Genomic DNA, 8,377 nt, shown 5'->3' with positions numbered 1-8,377 from the left:
TGATGTCTTCACTAATTTATTAATGAAAAAGTTAAGGAATTTTTTACATACATGCCTTTTCATATTTTTATTTGCCTATAGAAAAGAGCATTCAAATAATGTACATATACAAGTGAAATGGGACTGGTGTAAACATAAAACGAGGGCAGGAACTGTGGCAAATTGGACCACTTACCCTGTCTACAAAGGAATAGCCACCATGCAGTCCTGGTTCATCATTAATATGCATATAATCCATTGGTGCCAAGATTTCATTTTTCAAGAGAAACTAGAAATCTGGTTTAATTTATTTATTTTTTTAACGTTTTATTTATTTTTGAGACAGGGAGAGACAGAGCATGAACGGGGAAGGGTCAGAGAGAGGGAGACACAGAATCCGAAACAGGCTCCAGGCTCTGAGCTGTCAGCACAGAGCCCGACGCGAGGCTCGAACTCATGGACCGCGAGATCATGACCTGAGCTGAAGTCGGCTGCTTAACCAACTGAGCCACCCAGGCGCCCCTAGAAATCTGGTTTTATATGAAGCCATTTATAAGCATTAGCAACTAGTTCAGAACAGTTCTTACACTAGGAGGGAATATCTGCGGGACAGATACAACTAGCAGGCTATCAAATTGCAACTTCGAATCCAGAGATTCTTGTCTTCTAACAATCCCAATATTTATAGCAAGTCTAACTTATTCATATTTAAATGATTGATTCATTGTACTCATATCAGAAATATGAGCAAGTAAGAGCTAACTATGCAAAACAAGAAAATACACCAGTTTCCATGAAAAATCATCCAACATAATTTGATCTAGGTGCTAAATTCGGGAGTACTTCAAAAACACAAATTAGTTTCCTATAAAATTAAAATATTTCTAATTTTTCTAGACATATATGTTAAATGTAGAGTCTAGTATTAGGCAATAAAATCATTAAAGGTAAAAATAAGCTATGCATGTCTTATACTGTCTGCTGGAAACAAAGACTATTTCCTTTTTTTTTTAAGTTTATTTTTAGAGAAAGAGTGCATGTACAAGCAGGGAGGGGCAGAGAGAGAGAGAGGGAAAGAGAGAACCCCAAGCAGACTCCACACTGTCAACACAGAGCCTAATGAGGGGCTCTAGCTCATAAAATCATGAGCTGAGCCGAAATCCAGTCAGATGCTTAACTGACTGAGTGCCCAGATACCCCCAAAGACTAATTCTTAATCACAGAGCTTTCTGTAAATCTGGTAAGAGGACCCTTGCTTCAGACTTAGTCTCCTGCCTTGGTTTAGGGAGAAGTGATAACTTTTCCCCTAAGAAAGTACAAACTTACCTTCCAAATAAAATTTTGACCAGTGCCAACCTATTACATGAAACATCTCCATTTATTTTTATTAATTTACACAAAGCATCGTGGACTATATTTCACAGGATTTTCATAGCAGAATTTAAGAGTTTAAAATGCAATAGCAAGTATTCTTTGCAAACAAGTGTCATGCTAAGACATAGGGTCAATACCTCAAGTAATACTAATTAATTCTTATAAGTTGATAAGAAAATAATAATACTGAACAGGCAAGTCACAGAAGAATACAATAATAAATGAAGATATGAAAAGACATTCAACCTATTAAATACAAGTTAAAGGAACCATTTTCATATTGTCATAAATTAAAACAATTGATAATATTGGTTGGCAAGGCTATCGAGAAATGTGCACTCCTATATTATAGGTTAGTGTATAAATTGGTAGAGTGACTAACAGGGCAATTTGGAAACATCTATTAACATTTTAAAATGTATTTATCCTTTGACCCTGAAACTTTAGTATTAGAAATTTATTTTGGAATAAAAAACCTTCCAAAATATGCAAAGATGTATGATGAAGGATGCTCATTACAGCACCATTTGTTATAATAAAGTGAAAACAATACAAATATTAGGAATTGCCTGACTAAATTAATGATATCACTGATAAAAATGCTATCCAACCCTTAAAAAGAACACAAAAAGAGGGGTGCCTGGATGGCTGAGTTGGTTAATTGTCTGACTTTGGATCGGGTCGTGATCTTGAAGTTCATGGTTTGAGTCCCACGTGGGGCTCAGTGCTGACAGCTCAGAGCCTGGAACCTGCTTTGGATTCTGTGTGTGTGTCTCTCTCTGCCCCTCCCCTACTTGTGTTCTGTCTCTATGTCTCTGTCTCTTAAGGATAAATAAACATTAAAAAAAAAAAAAAAGAACACAAAAAGATATCCAAGATTCACTGTTAGGCAAAAAAAAGTAACTTGAAAAGCAATATGGGTATGATCCCACTTATGTCAAAAAATATTTTTAGGGGCACCTGGGTCACTCAGTTGGTTGGATGTCCAACTTCAGTTCGGGTCATGGTCTTGCAGTTTTTGGGTTTGGCCTGTATCAGGCTCTCTGCTGTCAGCACAGAGCCTGCTTGGGATCCTCTGTTCCCTTCTCTCTCTGCCCCTACCCTGCTTGGCGCTCTCTCTCTCTCTCTCTCTCTCAAAAATAAATAAGCATTTAAAAATATATATGTTTTTAAATATGTTAAACAGAATATGCATACTCTCTATGATGCAAAAATGTAGGAATTTACAACAAACTTAGCTGTGAATGGATTATGAAGAACTTTGCTTTCTACATAAGAATTTATTAATGTTTTACATTAATGTTTCCAGTAAAAATATATTTTAAAAACATTCACCACAACAAATACACTACTAGATTGAAAGAGTAATTCTTTGTAGTGAACAAAATAAGTGATTGTAGGAAGGGTTAAATTAGGAATCCAGACAGCCAAGTCATCTCACTCATACCCATTTTTACGCTAGTTTTTTTTTACCTTGTGAGCAAAAATGCTCTAAATTGAAGTTGAAATCATAACTACACTATTATTGTAACGATCCTATAATCAAGCCAAAGGGTTTTCAGAATGGATCTCTCTCACTGGTGGCGACAGGGTAGTACCATGTAGAAATGAATGCAATGCAAGAGGATAGGAGGGGAATCAAGGGGTCTTCTGTAGTATTCTTGCTTGGAATCCCAAGCTGAGGTGTTCACAGGTGTGCATAGATGCTAGATAACCTGAGAGCTATGCCTAGTGAGAAGGTGGATCCAGGTTTTGTAGGGCTTAAAGCTATACAGTTTTGATTTACTATTTTTTTAAAATTTTTTTAATGTTTATTTATTTTTGAGACAGGGAGAGACAGAGCATGAACGGGGGAGGGTCAGAGAGAGGGAGACACAGAATCCGAAACAGGCTCTGGGCTCCGAGCTGCCAGCACAGAGCCCGACGCGGGGCTCGAACTCACAGACTGCAAGATCATGACCTGAGTCGAAGTCGGCGGCTTAACCTACTGAGCCACCCAGGCGCCCCTTGATTTACTATTAATGCCCCATCCTGATGAATTGGCACACAAGTCTATAGGAATATTCCTGAAAGCCATGGCTACCTCAGAGCAGCCGCAACTTACCTCCCTACAGAAGTGACTATGAACAACAGAAACATGTCCCTCTAATCCAATGTTTCCCCAACTCAACTTCTCTTTTGCTGGATCCAGACATGCCCATAGCCCCTCCCGGGGTACCTGACATCAAGGGAAGGGGGAGTTGAGATGATGATCTTAATCACCGGCCTTATTGTAGTTACAGTGTCTCATTTCTTCATATTTTACAACCTTGTAAACACATTTTTAGGGCTAAGTAAGGGAGGCACCCTGGAGCTTAAGAGCCACCGTTTTCAACAAATTCACCTCTGCTCAGGGACCAGTGGAACCCTGGGACTCTTTTCCCTTGCATCTATTTTGCCACGGATCCACGAAGATGACAAGGACGAACAATCCCCCTAGAGAACCTCAGTATACACTTTATTCTCTGTGAAGCAGCAACTCTTAATCCCTTGGGAAATGTCAGACTTCTCTCCCACAAATACAGGAGAATGTTTGAACATCACAGAGTCTGCAATCCAGATCCGCCCTGTGGACCTGGGGCATATGTTAAGTTATCTCTGAGGGTTCTCAATTTAGGCACAAACACCACCTAAACAGGTTTGGATGGCCCAAGGGTACTGCTGCCTCCCAGTGTTTCCTGCCATTTCCTTCCTCTTGTGCAACCTGCTTTTAGGGGTAAAAATGATATGAAATTATTTACACTGAGGACTAAATGGTAATGTTCCAAGTACTTTGCTTGGTGAAGGACAAATGCCTCACCTTATGCTACATGGGTTAACACCTTCTCAGCCCCATGGTGGGGGGACATGCTCACCACCTGATAGGCAGGAGAGCAATAAGGCCCTAGGTCAAAAAAAAAAAAAAAAAAAAAATCCCCAGAGTTCACTGGACATTAGCAGCTTCCCCATCTTCTACAGAAACTTACCAAATGTCTTCTCACTTCTATCGGTATGACAGCAGCAAGTAACACCCAAAAACATCGAGGGAAAACTATAATATATACACGTGCATACATATCTGTGTTTTTACCTTTGGAAGGTAAGGATCTCCAAACCCATGTGAGATACTACTTTTCATATCTTTGAGGTCTCCATTCATTCATGTGCTAGGCACTGGGGATACCATGTTGAGTAAACTAAACATGGACCCTGCTCTTAGAGAACTTATGATCTAGTGGAAAAGACCAATAATTAAACTTTCCAATACATGGGTAAGGAAAGGGTGTGATGGAGCACCTGAAAGAGGCGTTTAGGAAAACTTGGGGAATCAGGCAGAGGGATCTTCCAGAAGAAAGGATATCTAAACTGAGACCTCTGGAGTATAAGCAGACGTTAGCCTAGGGAAAGGGGGATAATTGGTAGAGATGGGGGCTTAGGGAGATAGAGCAGCCTGGGCACATACCCGGAGACTAAGAGACTAGAACACGGCAGGAACTGCGAGATACAGTGTATGTGGTGGGAGGTGGGAGAGAAGGTTTGAGATGTAAATAATGAAAAGGAAGACTGGAGAGATTAGGGGGAGTAGGGTGTCTGATCACAGAGGACTTTATAACTCGTGTTGAGGAACTTGGGCTTGATCTTTGGGGTCCAGAATAGCTTTGAAGGATTTTAATGTTGTTTTTTTTAAGCTTATTTATTTTGAGAAAACAGTGTGTGAGAGGGGAGAGAGAGAGAGAGAGAGAGAGAGAGAGACATGGAGAGAAAATCCCAAGCAGGCTGCACGCAGTCAGCACAGAGACGGATGTGGGGCCAAACTCATGAACCATGAGATCGTGACCTGAGCTGAAATAAGTCAGACGCTCAACTGACCGAGCCACCCAGGTGCCCCTGCAGGATTTTGAATAGGCAAGTGACCTTACCAGATTTGCATTTTAGAGAGATCCCCCTAGCTTTAGTGTGGAGAATAGATTACAGATACAGTGTGAGAAGCAAATCTGGATGGGAAAGGGGGGAGATAAAGGAGAAGAGTGGAGATAATTAGCTCAGGTTTAAACTAATTGATTTTGAAGTATCTATGGGATGTCCAGGTGGAGGTATCCAGTGGCGAGTGAGAGAGAGGACCTGGAGCATGAGAGAGATCTAAACTGAAGCTCTGGCATGGAAATAGTCATTGGACTTCATGGGTGAGGGAGGAAGAGACAGCCTGGAGTTGGGACGGGGGGAGTGGAGGACATGAAGCGTTCAGTGAGAAACAGAGACCAGGGGAAACCCTTGAGGACACCTAACACTGAGGGGACAGGCAGAGGAGGAATCTAGAAGTTCCTAGGTGAGCATCTGAAGACAGTGACAGCAAAGTAGGAGAGGGAACATCATCTCTTGAGGATTTCAGTCTTCTCGGTGAGTTCCTGCTGGCAGATGGTGTCAACTTGAAGTTCTTCCAGAATGATTTCAGACCAAGCATTAGATCCCCACCTATTGAAGAGAACCCTGTCCAAAAGTGGGTACATTACACAATGCAGTAGGAAAACAGTTGTCAATGCTTTCCTGACTACCCTTCCAGGCATGAAATAAATGTGTTGAAGCTTCTCAGATGCAGAGAGGGTGGTAAGCCCTCCCAGAGAGAGGCAGGATTATTATCAGGAAAAATATTAGACTGTTTTGGCCCCTACCCAGTTTGGCATTTTCCTCTCCAGGAGATTAGAGTCACACTCATTTGTGGTAAAGTTGTTATTTCAGATCTTTCCCTTAGTATACAGTCATGAAATATTCTAACTTCAAAGACTAAATTTTCCATAAACCCATTCCTTGATTCTGTAACTTCATTTTCAGAAGGTATTTACACATGTGACTAACGTTGTGACTAAAAAATGACTGATGTGTTCAGCAGTACGTCAGAAACCAGGTCCTCTTTTACAGTCCCAAAGACACAAACTGAGGAAACAGAAAAATAATCCAAACATCTATGCTAGGTCTTGAGGGGTTTTGAGGTTTGACAGACCTTAGTTTAAAACCAGAGTCCCACCAGTCACTATCTGTGTGACTTTGGATCTGTTGTCTAACTTTGGAGTCTCAGTTTCCTCACTTAAAATGAGGACAAGACTACACCTACCTTGTAGGTTATTGGAAGAATTAGAAAAACATTTGTTGAGCTATTACCAGTTGTCAGAGACTTCTCTAAGCACTTTACCTGGATTAATTCATTTAATCCTCCAAAGAGATGTCTATTATTAAGATGCAGAGAAATTAGGTAATTTTTGTGAGGTTATACCACTCATGAGAGGTACAGCCAGAATTTGAACTCATTAGTCCAGAGAAGAGCTCTTAAACATTCTATTGTTTCTCTATATGTAGACCATCTAATGTGGTATTACATACATAGTAGGTACTGTACTTAATAAATGGTACCGATTACTAATAATAAACAGAGCTTTTGATTTTGATGGGAAAGACAAGTCCCATGGTACTCTTTCATCCAATTCTGATTCAGAGTAGTATCTAAAAATACTTGAGTTTATAAAGGTCCTTGCACTATGTGTGAGAAGAAATACCTTGGCTAGCAATAATTCCAGCAATGGACGAAAGCAGAAAGAAGTACAAAATATAGATTTCTCCTGGAACAAAATTATAATGAGGAAGTATTTCTCTACTTTAAAAGCACTTCTTTCTACGGTCTCTGGGGAGGGAGGCTAACATAATGAAGAAACATTATGGACATTGACTGGAGGCAGGCAAGGTGCTGATGCCAACATCCTGTGAAGTAGATTTCCTCTGTAGGTTCTGGCCTCCAAAGCCTACCCAAGAGCCATTACTGTCAGGTAAAAGTCATTAGTATCCAACAGATGTTTCTCCAAAAAAGTAATGCACCGCTTTCACAAGGGAGACACTCAGGGATGGACTTCAGGTGGGTGGGGCCCATATGGAGACATGTGAATGGGGGTGGACAAAACCTACTTCTGCAACTCAGAACAACTCCATATTGAGGAATCTATCTAGTCCTTATGCCTAAATTCCACTGCTGAGCACTTAAAGGCTTTTACATATTCACAAAACCAACACAAAACCCTCAAAAAGGAACAAAAACACACCCAGGAACTTTTATCAACTATCTCCTCTGCAGGGATTAGTTGGTAAGTAAAAGAGGTCTTTAAAAACTAAGAAGTGCTAGATAACTAAGACATGAGAGGGCTGAAAGGAAGTTGATAGAAGAGAGATTAACACCAAGGAGAAAACCAAGTGATTTTATCAAGGACTAACTGAAACAATTAGCTCACTGTGGCCTCTCTATTGAACTTTCTATTAAGTTCAAAATCTAACAAGGGTGGAGCACTCCCTATCATTGCATAGGTTTAAATAAAGGTAGGTTTATTTAGGTGAATAGGTGAATAAAGGTAAGGGAAAAATAAGTTTGCCAAGTTAGTCTTTTGGAGGAGGTTCCTTCTAAGGTTCTTTCTAGAATTCAGATAGTGGCACTAGGTAAATGGCAGCCTCAGCATACTATCTGGTAGGGTAACTGTGCCAGTCGCAAAGATACATACCTCAAGTCTTTGAGGTGTCACCAATTTCTTTTTTTAAATATAATTTACTGCCACGTTGGCTAACGTCCAGTGTATACAGTGTGCTCTTGGTTTTGGGGGTAGGTTCCCGTGATTCATCGCTTACAACACTCAGCGCTCATCCCAACAAGTGCCCTCCTCAATGCCCATCATCCATTTTCTCCTCTCTCCCGAGGTGTCACCAATTGTTAAAAAAATTGAACAGTAGTATTGGAATTGATCTTGGGAGCCTGATTCTATGTGCTTAAGAATATAGAGAAAAGCTGAGCTTTCTTTCTTCTTTTTGTCTGTAAAATTAGCATCTACTGTAAAAAATGATGTGAGAATTAAATGAGGTAATAATGGTGTAAAGAGTTTGGCAAATCATTTAATCTACCCCTGCCTCTAAGTCCTTGGTTGCTGAAGCCCTGGTGGGTAATGATCACCACCCCAGAAGCACAGAATGCTCCTCT

The sequence above is a fragment of the Panthera pardus genome, unplaced genomic scaffold (assembly GCF_024362965.1).
Source record: "Panthera pardus isolate Hobbes unplaced genomic scaffold, ASM2436296v1 HiC_scaffold_2, whole genome shotgun sequence".
NCBI lineage: Eukaryota > Metazoa > Chordata > Mammalia > Carnivora > Felidae > Panthera > Panthera pardus.
This window is presented reverse-complemented; position numbering follows the sequence as displayed.